General features: G+C 34.2%; 1 protein-coding gene across 6 annotated transcripts in view; it reads right to left on the bottom strand.

Annotated features, from left to right (window-relative positions):
- Nucleotides 1–15,000, bottom strand: part of LOC145242518 (protocadherin beta-2-like) — a 329,075-nt gene that overhangs the window by 286,759 nt on the left and 27,316 nt on the right. The window contains exon 2 of one of the 6 annotated variants that reach the window (XM_080105584.1): nucleotides 2,004–2,021. The exons of the other annotated variants lie outside the window; for them this stretch is intronic. The gene's annotated coding sequence lies outside the window, so the exon portion shown is untranslated. The remainder of the gene's footprint in view (nucleotides 1–2,003; nucleotides 2,022–15,000) is intronic. 6 annotated transcript variants of the gene reach the window in all.

Raw genomic sequence — 15,000 nt, 5'->3', positions numbered from 1 at the left:
ATATATAACTTGAGTTCCTTCAGCTTTAATCGAAACTGAAACTAAAACTTATGAAGAATTTTTGGTAAAATGATTAAAAAAATATAGATTACTGGAGTGCTATCAACTATAATCGAAACCACAACCAAAACTTATGAAGAATTCTTGGTAAAATTATTTATTGCAAGAAATTAAACGACAGTCACCCGGATGTAAGCGTGATACACAAAATAAATAACACACGTGCTATTCTATTAATACATAAATCATAAAGCTATAATGAACCTGAGCCAAGTATTAAAAGCCCTTTAAGTTGGAAAATGCTAAAAAATGGGATAAAACCCAAAAGTTATAGAAAAACAAAAACAAAACAAAACAAAAAAAAAAACAATGAGGACGAATATTGCCAAAAGAGTCCAACTGCCTTTGGAAACGTTTGAAGAATCCGTCCATAAAAAGCAAACGAGAAAAATGACAGCAGAAATTTGAGAATTACAGGAAAAATAGAAGAAAGCAAAATGCATTTCTTTAAAAAAAAAAAAAATACTGGATTCCACTGGAATGGATATTTTGGCAAAGACTCAAGAAATAATGGCGAGGTTCTTTGTAAAGGGAGGTAAGTGAAAAAAGGGAAGCAGAAGGGGAAATAATGATAAGAAATAAGAAGGAAAATGAAAGAGAAGAAAAGATGAAGGGGAATTCACAGGAAGGAAGGAAGGAAGGAAGAAAGAGTGATGGCAAAAATCTTGGAGGAAGAAACAAACAAAAGAAAAGAAGGTAAGAAAATTGAATCTTTCGAAAAGTTTGAAATCAGGATTAATAATAACTAGCAGTTCAGCCCAGCTTGGCTCGGGCCCTATGTACTTGCCTTATGTGGGAATACACTTTATATGGAATTTCAAATGTTTTGGCCAAAATTTGTCTGAGTTATTTCGTAGAGACTGCAGAGATAATTTTTTTATAACTTGGACCCCAATTTTGACCCCTTAACATTTATTATTTTGGCTTCAAATACAAAATACAAAGTTTCACCTATGTCCAAGTTACCTACATCTAAAATTTCAAGTGTTTAGATCCAAAATTGGCAAAAAAAATTGGTAGAATCTGCAAACGGCAACTCTTTCAACTTTGACGTATTGGCAGCCAAATTTTTGCCCTAAAAATGATTAAAATGCTTGCCGCATGTCCGAATACCCTTTGTGTATAAATTCCAAATATTTAGACCCAAAATTGGCTGAGTAATTTGCTAGAAAACGGAAAAGTCAAATCATTTGAAATTTGATCCCTTGGCAGCTCAAATTTTCGACGCAAACTAATTAAAAAGCTTGCCCTATCTCTGAATACACTTTATGTAAAATTTTAAATGTTTAGACAAAAAATTGACTGAGTCATTTGATAGATACCGCAAAGATCAACATTTTTTTTAACTTTGACATATATTTTGACCCTTTAACATTTATTTTTTGGGGCTCAAATCAAATTGATCAAACTTTTTAATGTTCAAGTAACATTCATTTAAAATTTATAGTGTTTAGATTCAAAATCGTCGGAGAAGTTTGGTAGAGTTTTCGTTGAGATTTGACCCCTTGACAGCCAAATTTCTGGCCGAAAAATGATTAAAAAGATTTTCCAAAATTTAGATACCTTTTATGTCAAATCTCGCGTCTCTAAACTGAAAATAGACAGAGTAATTTAGTAGGGAAATGTATACACGTATACACACACACACACACACACACACACATTTTCACTTTTACAGATATATAGATAATAATAATAATAATAATAATAATAATAATTATTATTATTATTATTATTATTATTTGGACTAATATTCTCATTTTAGATTTATTCACACAACGTTTCGATAGATGTAATCTTCGACCTTCTTCAGGTATATCAAATCAGACTCAGGAATCTTTAAAAGAAGAAGAAGAAGAAAAATAGCAGAAGAAAAAGAGGGAAGAGTAGTAAGGGGGAAAAGGATAAGGAGGGGTAAAAGTAATAGAATGTCTCTTTTTTACCATATAGTCATCAGGAGGCTAATCAAAAATAAGAAGAAAAAAATCAATAAATAAATAAAAATAAACAAAGTGACAAAGCAGCTTTCATACTAAAAAGAAGAGGAAAATAATACAAAAAAGAGCTAAATGATATAAAGAAGAAGAAGAAGAAGAAAGAGAAAAAGAAGAAGAAAGAGAAGAAGAAGAAGAAAGAGAAGAAGAAGAAGAAGAAGAAAGAGAAGAAGAAGAAGAAAGAGAAGAAGAAGAAAGAGAATAATAATAATAATAATAATAATACTAAGAAGAAGAAGAAGAAGAAGAAGAAGAAAAGCAAGGTTGAATAGAGAAGCTTTCTAATTAAAAAGCTTTAAAAGCAATTGTTACGCAAGTTCCAAGAATGCTAGAGATAGTAATGACCACAATGATGAAAGCAAAGCGTTTCATGGAGTGATGCCTGTGTTTATGCCTCTATCGTCACAATAATGGGTGCATAATAATAGTAATAATTGTAATAATAATGATAATGATAAAATTATGATAATTATGGTAATAACAGTGTTATTGATAAGAGTAATGATATTCATCTCGCGACGCACGAATGGGAGACGATTATCAGACCATAGCATTATTAGACGAATCGAAGATATAAATTCGTATTTGTATTTTTCAGTCTCATCTTGAGTTTTATTTTCACAGCATTTGCGTCGATATAACTTCCGACCTTCTCCAGATGTATCTTGTCAAACTCAAGAATCTCTCTGTCGACTTCGGGAATCTGCCTATTTAGTTAATCCACATCGACTGAAAAGTTGTGAAAATATCACTTAAAATGAGAACAGTAGTCCAAAGAATCCAAATTATATGAATAACTGATCTTCATCTTCTAAATTCAAAAACAGAATACATAAAATTGTAGATTTTTCTGACACCAGAGTTAACCCACAGGATAAAACCAGAAACAAGTGAAGCATGCATGGTCCCCTGTTAATGCACAGTGAACGAGACATAAAAAACATGCCCAAGTTCAGCATTTGTCCACCCGCCCCCAATTTAGCCACAAAGGTCCCAAGGGGATGTCAAATTCTGGTGAAAATGAACAAATAGTGCAGTTCTAGGCCTTAACATATATAAATTTGAGTTCTGCCCCCCCTATTTAGCCCCAATAGTCCCCAAGACTTAACATATTTAAATTGGAGTTCAGCACCATGCAAAATTGCTAAATAGACAAACACATAACATTTGGGACAAATATGGTAAAATAATCCCAAAAATGGAGTGTTTTTAATAGCCCTAAAGGAGCCCCTGCGGCACACGCAAGAGTTATCGCGAAGTATAGACAAACAAAATTATATAGAAATCAGTCAGTTACAACATTTCAGAAAGTTTTATAAAAATCCAAGGTATCAATCTTTTTTAATAAGCACAAAAGTGTCAGTTTTAGCAATTTTTACCCGAAAGGCACCCCTAAGGCAACCGGAGTTTTCCCGGGAAAATCCGTTGTTACTTTTTTACTCATATCATGTTTAATTTTTGTGCAAAATTTAAAAAAATTCCAAGGCGTAATTATTGAGAAAAATTTACACGGGCGAACGGACAAATAGACAAGGGTGAATCTATAGGTCTATCCTCCTTTTGTCGGGAGGCCCCCCCCCCAAAAAAAAAAGAAAGAAAAAAAAAGGAGGTGGAAGATACATAAGAATTTGAATTTGGTCGGAAAAGTTTTTCTTCCACATAGATGTTTGAGATACAACAGCCTCATCAAATTATATGGTTTGGAATTATTTTGTTACTATTTTTCAGAATTCAGTGAAACCATTGCACGGAATCTATGTTTTCATGCGCCAATGTACCCAAACCCCACCTGAATTTGATGGTAGGTTTTGATTTGCTAACAACTGTTTCGTAGCACATCTGTTCTGTCTCGGGATAAGTCGCAAAAATAAAAACAGCACACAATCCACGTTTTATATTTCTCTTTTTTGTTAAAATTCATTTTTCTTTAAAATTCCACTTAATATCTTTTATATTAACAGATGCATCTGGTGTGAGATACCCAGATTAAGGAGCTTTATACCTAAACTTTCTTTTGAGGAGACAAGTAAAATTTTTAAAATGTGTCACGAAAAACATGGCAGAGTTGACAGTCTCTAGTCAGCTTAGATTGATAGATGTTTATAAAACCGCAATCATGCCAAATTAATCAGGGTAGACAGGTGTAAAAATATCAAGAAAATGCTGCCATTAATGATGCCAAGAACTCGAAGAGAAGACCAGTCAAGAAGCTCTATCTAACACCTTGTCAACTTCATCATCTAAAGGGGATGTTCCTTTCATGTTTAACATCCTGGGAGCTGGTGACTGTACCAAGGGTGTAACAGTCCTTTCTTAGATGCTCCCAAGACGTTGAGATGCAAAGGTACTCTCCCGACAAATAATCGAAACATAATAATACTAATGCCCCATCCTTGAAATACCGACGGAACTTCATAGTCATCTTTTTTCTTTTTTTTTTCTTTAGGATATCAAAAAGATTTGGAATTTTCTGTCCATTTTATGGTGGTCATTAGCATTAGTTTGAATTTTTATTAAAAACTATTTTGGTATTCCACTAAGTTTTACGTCACTCATAGCTAATAATGAAAAGAAACTTAATCTCTGTAAAGTTCCTCTTCCAGAAAAAAAAACCCATCATGACTAAAATTATTATTGGTAGGGTTAGGCTTATTCAAAAGGAACATTATGATTGGAAAACGGTTATGATGCCACATAAGCAGTCCTTTATAGTATGCTGCTATGACTAATGGTAGCCCAAGTTATGATAAAGTAGAGTTCAGTGAGTGCTTATGAGGAATTACTCGGAATAATAATATTAATGAACTGAAAACAGAATTGTCTGCATATTATATATATATATATATATATAACTATATACATATATAATATATATATATATATATATATGTGTGTGTGTATAGAGAAAGAGAGAGACTAGTAGTAAGTATAAAAATATACTCATGGCAATTAAGCTACACAGAGATGTTCGCATTTCATCTCTGCAGGGAATCGTCAAACTTAGTGCATAGATTTTGGATACTGATTACTTTCACAATATAATGTTTAGGTTAGATAACTAACTAACTAACTAACTCTCTCTCTCTCCCTCTCCCCCTCTCTCCCTCTCTCTCTCTCTCTATATATATATATATATATATGTATATATATACTAACAGTTCAGCCCGGCTTTGCTTGGGCCCTATATACTGTTCATAACTTTATGTGCATATGTATATATATATATTAAAAAGTTTGATTCATGTCCAGATAACCTACATCTAAAATTTCAAGTGTTTGGACCAAAAATTGGCGGAGGAGTTTGGTAGAGTCTGCAAAATACGACTCTTTCAACTTTGACCTCTTGGCAGCCAAGTTTTTGCCCCAAACACTGATTAAAAAGATTTCACTATCTCTGAATACCCTTTATCTAAAATTAGAAAATGTTTAGACCTAAAATTTGCTAAATAGTTTGCTAGAGACAGCAAAGATAAAATCTTTTGAAGTTTGAACACTTGACAGCCAAATTTTCGGCCCAAAACCTTTCCTTATGTCTGACTACGCTTTGTGTAAAATTTCAAATGTTTAGACCAAAAATTGGCTGAGTAATTTGGTAGAGATCGCAGAGGCAATTTTTTTTAATTTTGACACCAATTTTGACCCTTAACATTTATTGTTTTGGACTCAAATCAAATTAAAAAGTTGGATCTATGTCCAAGTAACCTACACTTAAAAATTCAAGTGTCAAGACCCCAAATTGTCGGAGGAGTTTGGTAGAGTTTTCAAAGGTCAAATCGTTGAACAGATAAAGTGTGGGGGAAATTATTAATAATCGTTTCAGATAGATGAGTGTTCTTCATGAAAGTAAGACTAGAGGGGGACCATAGATTAGAGTTCAAGCGATCACTTGCCAAGAAAATAACAATAAAACAGAGACAGGCTCACAATGTCTCTTCTATGGAGAAGGGGTTGCAGAGAAGAGAAACGGGCATCCACCACTAGGCTACAAAGTCTATTTTGAACTCTTTCAAGGCAGGATAATGTCTTTCTAGCAGCTCCTGCCCAGATATGAAAACATAACTCCATCTTTGACGTACTTGGCTCTTATACAGGTAGAGAATTGCATCAGCAGTGAGATATCTACTGGAGCGGTAGAATGATCCCACCATTTTTCCAGCGACCTTGGCAACGGATTTGATGTGCGTGTTCAATTTCAGATCAGGAGTAAAGGTCAGACCTAGAAGCTTGTCAAAACATGGAGACTCCCCAAGACGAGAACGATTCATCCATTAATGCCAGATAGGGATCGGAGTGTTGAGGATGTAAATATAGAAACTTGATTTTAGATGCATTAAAATGAACCAACCACCTCTTTCCCCATTGTACTACATGCTTAAGAACAGCCTTCGAAATGTTGTCGTAGATGATAGTGTCGTCAGCATAAATGTCTACGAATAATCTTAGGATGTGATTTGAGAGATCATTGATGTAGATCAGCAAGCGATGGACGGCGAGGGATTCCAGCATAAATACTGTGAGCTTCTGATTTCTTCCCATCAACAACGGCTCTTATGAAGCTATCAGAGAGAAATGAATTAATAATTGAGAAGACATTTCCAGCCATACAGTAAACTGTGAATGATAAATCAGTGTTTGAATGATAAACTCTTAGGTATGGTGTTGGCTATCGGTGGTTGAGAATGTTTCTTGCAATTGTTAAAAGAAAGAGACTTACTCTTAGTAGTAGTAATGTTATCATTCATTAAGGTCCTTTTCTAAGGTTTCGGCCATCACCTTCGATATGTGTATATTCGTCCCCCCCATTTCTGTATAAGGAAGTGTAAAACTGTCATATGACCACATACTTGGAACTTGCCGAGTCTTGCTATCATTATTCTTTTAATAAAATGCACAGAAAATGGCAAGTAATTAAGCTAGTCTAAAATATGAGACCTCCAAGAGTGAATTCCTTTCAAAACCACCTTTATTTTCATAGCCATAAACATGGCCGCTAACTTCTTATCAAACATGTCCGCTCTTTGCAATTCAGATTTCTTCAATTTTGATTAAAATCTTTCACTTTTTTTTCATTTTCGTTTTTATTTTGCCCAGAATCGTGCACTGTACACCTGAGGACACCTCGACAAGTCTAAAGATATATCCTGCTGATTTCAGACACTTCTGCCCATCGCGTCAGGTATTCTGAAACCTTCAAGTTTCTTCTCTATTGTACAGCTCATAATTGAGATGGGCAAAAGTAATATGTTTGATAAACATTTTTTGACAGGCAAAACAAAATAACACATCTAGAATAACGACCGCACTCATTTGATGAAGTTGAAAATGTTTAGCATTGCTCTTGTGGAAAAGAGAGAATACTAAGAAATATAGATCTGAATAAAAGGTGTCCTATTCTTAGATATTAAGTAGAGCCAAACAAAGTGTTCAGTTACCTATATAAGAGCATATGTGTGTGTGTATATATACATACAGACACACATATATGTGTGCGTGTGTGTATGTATATTCGTGTGTGTGTATGTAAGTATATAAGTGTGTGTAGGTATATATGTGTGTATATACGTATGAACGGGCGAATGAACTCTTTTTCTGGGTCAATGGCCAACTAGCACTGTGTATATTTGTGTATGTGTGTGTGTATGTGTATTGGGATAGAGAGGGCTCCCGTAAGCCGTGTTGAAGGCAACCTTTCTAGGAAAAGCAAATCTCTGATTTAAAAAACCATAAAGTGGAAGACCAGTACCCGCATTAAGCTGGTCTGCAGTTTAATTTGTTGCTGGCTATCTTGCTCTTGCTTGTTGCTGGATCTCAACATTTTGAACCGAGAGAGAGACTTAGCTGTCGTACAAAGCTAAGACTCTGTAACATCATATTTGTATAGATACTCCCTCAGACATTTGGGCTCATGGATTTTAAATGTCTGAGGAAGTGGCACTCATCTGACAAGACGTTGCAATCATCATCATCATGTATATGTATATATATATATATATATATATATATATATATATATTGCTTTTGGTTTAAGTTTCGATTCTAGCTGATGGCACTCAAGTAGTATTTTTCTTTCTTTTTTTACTTTGGAAATCAATTTTTTATTCAGCTGTTCACATTTAGTAGAAATAAATGTGTGCTTGTTTCTTTAGCTATAGCGTAGTGTAAGTTAGTTTTTATATGAAATCTCTAGCACGGTGAAAAAGATTACGTTATTAAAATAAGAAGTAAGCCAACAGTTTACAATTATTGATATTTTTTGTAATTTCTTTAGAAAAAAAATAATAAGAGATAATTTTTTACACACACACACACACATCACCACATTATCAAGGCCAAGAGGCCACTCGAGGATAAGGGTTAAAGAGTGTACAGTAGAAATTGGACAATATAGTAATCATTAGTAATGGAGATTCGGTAAATTTGTTAACTTATATGGAACGACGCATCAAGAACTTGTTTACGTTAGACTTGAAGACAACCATATTGCAGTCAGCCGGAAAGCAGGAAAACGGAAGACAATTTCACAGGCGTGCAGTTCTAAGAAAGAAGCTTTGTTCATGGAATCTACGTTTAGGTTTAGGCACAGATAAAGAGTGGGGGAAATTATTGATAGTGTTTTGAGCTAGACGAGTGTTTCTTGTGAAAGTTTTGCGTGGGAAGACCATAGATTGAAGCTCAGTCGAACTCTTTCCATGAAAATAACAATACATCAGAGACAAACTCGCAACATCTCTTATGTGAGATAGAGGTTGCAGGGAAGAGAAAAGGACATCTCCTACGAGGCTACGAAGTCTATTTTGAACTCTATCAAGTCCTTTCTAGCAGCTCCTGCCCAGATGTGGCAACATTATTCCATCCTTGGACGTACCTGGCTCTTTCGAACGAAAATATTAATAAAAATATTTGAATAGCATATATCTTATAGTAATCCAATTTACTAAATTTCTATTACTAACGATTACGACAATATTGTCCCTATTGAGTATCGTACGCTCATTAACCCTTATCCTCTAGTGTCTCTCGGGTCTTAATAAGTGGTAACTTCTTTGTAAAATATCTAAATAGCAACAATAAAAATGAAATCAAAAATAACTCACGATTATACCCCCCAATGCCATACATAACCCCGGGATACGGTTGTCCTAAGATACGTTTCCTTTCAGGTTACGGTGTGAAATGCGATGATTTTTTTCCGACTCCTGTCTACGGTATTTTCCCCGCAGTACGGTGTCATTTGTTATATACATGTCTATTACAGAGTGACCTAAAAAAAAAAAACGGACCCCAACTCTAATTAGGCCGCGTTTCTTAGTGTTTTGTCCAAATGAAATGACACTTTGGTCATAACTAGTTTCAAAACATCATTTAAAACATCACATCAAAACACTAAGGTCTTTGGCCTTTTTTTCTCTGTTCTACAGCATATTTTCTAGATAGCCTTCATTTAGCTTTCGTTTTTTGGGGGTCACCCTGTATATATTGTACTGTATTTTATTATTAATTCTTAATGTCGTATCCCGGGGTTATACTGTAATATCATTTTGGAACAGTGCGACATAGTTTTGGTTGCAGACAGAAACCAAATTCGCATGATAATAATGCGGAATATCTTTTGATTGATAATATAGATTCCTTGTCGATCATTGTTACGAAGACGTCTCCAATTCGAGTGGGAGGAAACGCGATAGAACGAACGAAACCTGACGGATAGACGGACAACCTGAACACAGGATGAACATAACGCTGCAAAAATGTGTTTGTATGTGATCGATGTTTGTGAGTTTGTTAATATTCGAATATTTATTTCGATGGATCGAAGAATAAACCGCGAAACATTTACAAAATCAATGTTTCTTGTTAGCTAATGTAATATCGATCAACCATGAGTGAATTTTATTTTGCAATCACTTTCATCATATATGTGCACGAAATTATTTTTTAAATGATGTGGTTAAATTATGTGGCATATGGAGAAAGATTAAGAAAAGATTTGAGAGAAAGAGAGAGAGAAGGAGAGAGAGAGGGGGGAGAGAGAAGGTTAGACGTTTTAATACAAAGATCTTACAAAGATTAGTTAAGTTCTATTTATTTATTTAATTATTCTTCAGCGCAGTGGATAGAGGCTTTGAATCACTTTGGTTTCAGGTGAGCATTGTATGAAGATTGCGGTTTCAATCCTGTCCAAAAGCAGGCCAGGTGGTTAGCTGGTCAAAACGTGGTGAGACAACAACAACTATGGAAGGCAGTAATTACTTAAGATAGAGTTAAGAGATTCAGCATTTCCATCTCGTCGCGGTTAATCACCTAAAGAAGGCCAGAGGATTAGTTGGCCGAAACGTAGTGGAACAACAATAACTATGAAGATGACAATAACAGTCCGCAAATAAATAAATACACAAATTACTCATTTCAAACGATTCCAATAAAAATGAAATATTGAAGTTCTATCTACGTTTTTATAGGCCCGGGCAAAGTCGGGAAGCCTTGCTAGTCATATATATTTACAAAATGATTTTTTATACTATGTGACTACAGCATGAATGAATGAATCTATCTATCTATCTATCTATCTATCGTACTTTTGACAGTGCTGTGAAGGCTATTACACTATTATATTTGCAAGTGAGATGCAGGAAGTGACGAGAGTAAAACAAACTTTTGTTCTATTCGACATTGTCCGGGAGCAATAAAATTGTCATTATAAACATTATTGTATTACATTTGGTGAGTGGTGAGGTAACAGAATCTTTTGTTCTACTAGGGATTGTAGATTCCAGTATCACATTTTTATCTCTTTGGAATGTCATTGTATTTTTCGTACTAGGTGTTGTCTAGGAGCAATAAAAAATACAGCTATAGTAAACGAATTACATTATTGTTTTGTAGGAGGGAGCGGAGTGGGCTGTGCGGAGGTGAAATAGATAGGCGAAGAGAAAGACGGTAAAATGAGAGAGAAATATATATATATATATATATATATATATATATATACATAATTTTTAAAATATACTTATCCACTGACACGTGTTTCGTCGTCCACGACTCATCAGAGTGGCTGAATCTAGCGAGATTCGAAATCGGCACTTCGTGATAAGAAACCTGAACCTCTACCACGCGACTAACCTCGCCGGACTACTAAATGTATCACTTTTACGTAGACGTTTTTTTATTTGTTTTTGTTAGCGATACTTTTTTGAATGAATTCAAGTATTTATGCGGAAGTGCATTTTTACCTAAATGCTTGTTTGGAATAATTTTCCCATTGACCAATCTGGTACCCCTTATATATATATATATATATATATATATATATATATATATATATATATAAAGTATTTAGGTGCTATCAGTGAAAATCGAAACCGAAACTGTAGCACTCAAAGCTGGTGACGTTACCACTGTACTAACGTGACACGCATTTAAATCTATCAAAAATTAAAATTTTAAATAAAATAAGATGAATGTACAAAATGTATAACGATTTTTCTATTGTGACCCATTTTGTCTCCTTTAAATCAATGTTAAACAGCCAATAACCTATGAAAGAACGGCCCATGAAAAATCCAATCATTTGAGGCCCCTTGCTCCGCTTTGCGACTTTTAGTCTAGGAGGAGATGGAGTTTGAATATATTGAGACAAACAGAAATATAGCCGTGTATATATTAGATTAGTCATCCACGGAGAGACTGTTTCTATGTATCACAGCTCTTTAGTGCGTCTAGACTAGCAACTACTTCAAGCCAGAATTGAAACTTGACTTCCTAGGTGACAGTCAGCGATTCTAAACATTACACTATTTGATTGCTGCTAAGACTGATATGAAAAATTACAACGATTCAACACCGTCCAAACGCCTAAGCTCTAGTTTTTATATACAAAAAGCAGTTTGTTATTTCGCTTCCCAAGATGCTTAATCCAAGATAGGGAGCATTTATAATCATCCACAGACTGACTGTTTCGCGGTGTCATAGAACTAGCTATCTTACTTATATATCTTATTTGAATCTTCATCATCCATTATATTAAATTAACTTTCTGTTTCATTTGACTATAAAGGATGCTATTAAATTGATGGAATAACTTTAGTATTATTTTCTCCATGTACAAAAGGTATAAAACAGCCTTTGCATGACTTTTTTTTCAAATTAATCCCAACTTATCAAGTCCAAAAGCTTCTCGAGAAAAGAATTTATGAAATAGATCGGAAAGTCAGTTGGATGATGAATAATATTATAAGAGGATTGAAAATAATGAACGAAATGGACAAAGTTTGATTACTAAAGAGCACGGCTCGACAATTACTTGTTGACATTGTATTTGAAGACTACAATGTTGTAGTCTGCAAAGATTAGTCCCATTGTAATGAGTCCCACAGATGGAAAATTCTTAGAAAGAAAGTCTGTTCATGAAAATTCTGTTTGGTGTGAGGCACACGGAGGAAGAAAAGGAAAGTTCTTTGCAGTTGTCGTAAGAACATGATTAATTACATGGAAAACTACAGATTGGAGCTCAGTCGTGTATCTCCCAGGAAATAATAATAACGATGGAGTAGAAAAAGACTATTAACGTCTCCCGTGCAAGAAAACGTCTGTGGGAAACAGTAGACACCGTCTGTCAGTAGATTCTAATAAATTTTATACCCAGTCAAGGCAAGTAAAAGGTTCTCTGTGCGACATTTCAAATGTAGTAATGCTATTTCATCTTATTGCATATCCAATTTCTATATTGATTTTGAAAATTGTTTAAGCAATAAATGAGTCCTAGAAAACAGATAATAAAACAGTCCAGACTAGACTTTATTGTGCTAAAAAAAAGGGCTATGTGTTAGAAAATAGTGAATACTTCTAAAGCTTAAATATGCCATAAATTAGACAACACTTTTATTGGGCTAATAAGTCTAAAATAGTTAATATAACATAAACCAAAGTAGACCAAACTTGTTGTCCTTCAGTTGTTAATAAAAGACTGATATGCTATAAAACAGACCAGGTTAGACTTTTATTGTACTTCAGCAGTGAATAAGCCCAAAAGATATTCTATAAAACACATCAGACTAGACTTTTATACTGTCTCAGTAGTGAATAAGTCCAAAAGGGTTGATATGTTATAAAACAGACCAGACTAGACTTTAATATACTTCAGCAGTAAATAAGTCCAAAAAGTGTTGATATGTCATACATCAGACCAGATTAGACATTTATTGTGCTTCAGCAGTGAATATACCCAAATAGATTTATTGCCATAAAACAGACCAGACTAGACTTTCATAATCTCAGCTGTGAATAAGCACAAAAGTGTTGATACGCGATAAAACAGACCAGACTAGACTTTAATGCACTTTTCAAGACCGAAAGCGTTGATATGCCATACATCAGCCCAAATTAGACTTTTATTGTGTTTCAGCAGTAAATAAGCCCAAAAGTTAAATATGCTTTAGAATAGACCAAATAGATTTTATTGTGTTTCAGCAGCGAACAAGTTCTAATGGCTTGATATGCCATAATTTATACATATATTAAAATAAACCAAACTAATCCAAAGCATTATTATGAAAATTTAAATAATTTCATGATTAGTTTTAAAATGGCTTCATGTCAAGCAACAGCATATTGTTTTGTAGCTTGACATATTCTTTTCTTAAGATCGAAAGCAGGGAAACATCGATGAATATTAAAAAAAAAAAAAATCTTAATTGCATTTTGGATTAATCGAAAATCATTTTATGGTAGAAAACACGGAAAAAATAAAGAATAATATTTTTCCTTTTCTTGACACAGTGATTCATAACAACTTAGTCACGTGATCAAACGTCACTTCCTGTTGCCTATAAATGATTAAAAAATCTTATAAAATGTCAGCGCATATAAATAGTGTTTAGTGGTTTTAGCCATTTCGATATTTTTTCAGATTTTTCTGTTCTATCTTACTTTTCTTATCTGCTTTCCCCACATCCTTCCATGCAGTCTCTGCCTATCTGTCTTTTCTTGTTCAAATCTGTTGTTATACCAAATCTGTGTTAATCAATGTTTGTTTCCACAATCCTTTCATATATATACTGGCGGGGGTACCCGGCGTTGCCTGAATGTGTCGGGGTGGTGTAGTAAGGAACTCTGAAAAATAAGTGGAAGTAGCGGAGGGAGGGGTACATCAAAACAACAGTAGGCAGCCCGGGTGGAGAGAGGTTTTAAAAAATAAGTGGTAGAAGGCAGGCAGACTCAACCCAGTAACGTTTTAACCGATGCGTCCATGGCAAAACCGGAGGTCGCGCGCATTGGAATTAAGACTAGTCAATCCAAGGGAGACAATGACTTACGAAAATCTCGCCGAAAAAGTGACCTCTCCTTGTAAAATACTGCACAGTTATGAGTCAAGGAATTAATGTTTTTGGCCGGTGTTTCGATATTTGTCGCCCGAGACATCGAGCTTCAACCAGATACCGATCTCGTAAAGATCCGTCGCATGTGTCGAAAGATTTTCAAGTGACATGTGTTATATTAACTTGCTATGTATTATTTCTACCTCCTTTCAATATATAATGTGTAACCTCCTGATTTTATTCAATTCATCTTCTATTACCCTCTCCCTATTTCTTTCTCTTTCTCTCTCTCTCTCTCGGTTAACAGTCGGAGGTAATAAAGAATGAAAAAGAGAAAACAAATTGAAATATCCCATTATAAGCAAAAAAAATATATCAGCACAGACAATCATATCATGTAATCCATAATTGGAGAAGAGAATAGAAAAAATAGTGATGATATATATATATATATATATATATATATATATATATATATATATATATATATATATAATGAATTACAAATGTCTATATTCCAAAATTCATGATGTTGACCATCTTACAATTTATTTCTTTAATTCAGGTGACATTTACAATTCTTGACAGTATCTGTTTCGTAGCACAAAATCAATCAATCATACAAATCAGTG

This window comes from Euprymna scolopes, chromosome 21 (genome assembly GCF_053919585.1).
Source record: "Euprymna scolopes isolate OS-2025 chromosome 21, ASM5391958v1, whole genome shotgun sequence".
Lineage (NCBI taxonomy): Eukaryota > Metazoa > Mollusca > Cephalopoda > Sepiida > Sepiolidae > Euprymna > Euprymna scolopes.
The sequence above is the reverse complement of the archived record's forward strand: the minus strand, read 5'-3'. Positions and strand labels throughout refer to the sequence as shown.